At 43.3% G+C, this 826-nt stretch overlaps 1 protein-coding gene across 1 annotated transcript in view; it reads right to left on the reverse strand.

The window, feature by feature from the left end:
- Nucleotides 1-198, reverse strand: part of LOC308098187 (matrix metalloproteinase-17-like) — a 12,527-nt gene extending 12,329 nt beyond the window's left edge. The window contains exon 1 of the mRNA XM_080446439.1: nucleotides 1-198. This exon is cut by the window's left edge and continues 245 nt beyond it. The gene's annotated coding sequence lies outside the window, so the exon portion shown is untranslated.
- Nucleotides 199-826: the final 628 nt, after the last annotated feature.

The following is an 826-nucleotide window of genomic DNA, read 5'->3' on the forward strand; positions in this document are numbered from 1 at the left end:
GCCTGTAGCCTAGTAGGTACTTGTCCCAAAAAAATGACTAGCAGGCTAAATATTTACATTTCCCTCGCTGCTTCTCCAACGAAAGGAAGTTGAGGCTGAAGTAGCTGGAACACGTCTTATTATTACTGATACTGTAACAAGTTGACTTTAGGCTATCTGATTTGGAACCTCATCGGCTGTAGGCTGTAGGCTGTATCATTTCTGTTCTGCGGCTTTATAGTTTGTCATCATGGTCAGCACGTCCCACGAGAGATGATGACATGACATGCATGCGTGGGGTCGATAGGCTATGAGATAGGATACACTTACAACCCAGCCCTCCTTTGTTTGAACATCTCTCTCTCTCTCTCGCTCTCCCCGACCCTCTCTCCCCCTGTCCTTGAGTCACACGCACACGCACACGTGCGCGTGCGCGCACACACACACACACACACACACACACACACACACACACACACACACACACATCAGGGGGTTCCCAGCTAAATTGGTTATAATAGTGACAAAATCACTTTAACCACTTTAAAGGAGTAGTTCACCCAAAAGATATGTATTTCCTATCATATTATGAAGCCTTGAATTTATAGAAATAATTTGATGACGGGTCACTTGTCATTAGGAGACTCAGAGTCTCCTATACTGGAGACACCACCGGTCATCAAAATATTGGTTTAGGAATGCGACAAAAACTAATTAATTCAAGGCTTTGAGGGGTGTCGAAAATAAGTAATGTTTTGGGTTAACTACTCCTTTAAACCTATACATCACACAATGTGTTGCATCGAGAAGAGTTGTGAGCTTGTACATCTGCTATTTTCAAAAAACC

The sequence above is a fragment of the Gymnoscopelus braueri genome, assembly GCF_963280865.1.
Source record: "Gymnoscopelus braueri genome assembly, chromosome: 13".
Lineage (NCBI taxonomy): Eukaryota > Metazoa > Chordata > Actinopteri > Myctophiformes > Myctophidae > Gymnoscopelus > Gymnoscopelus braueri.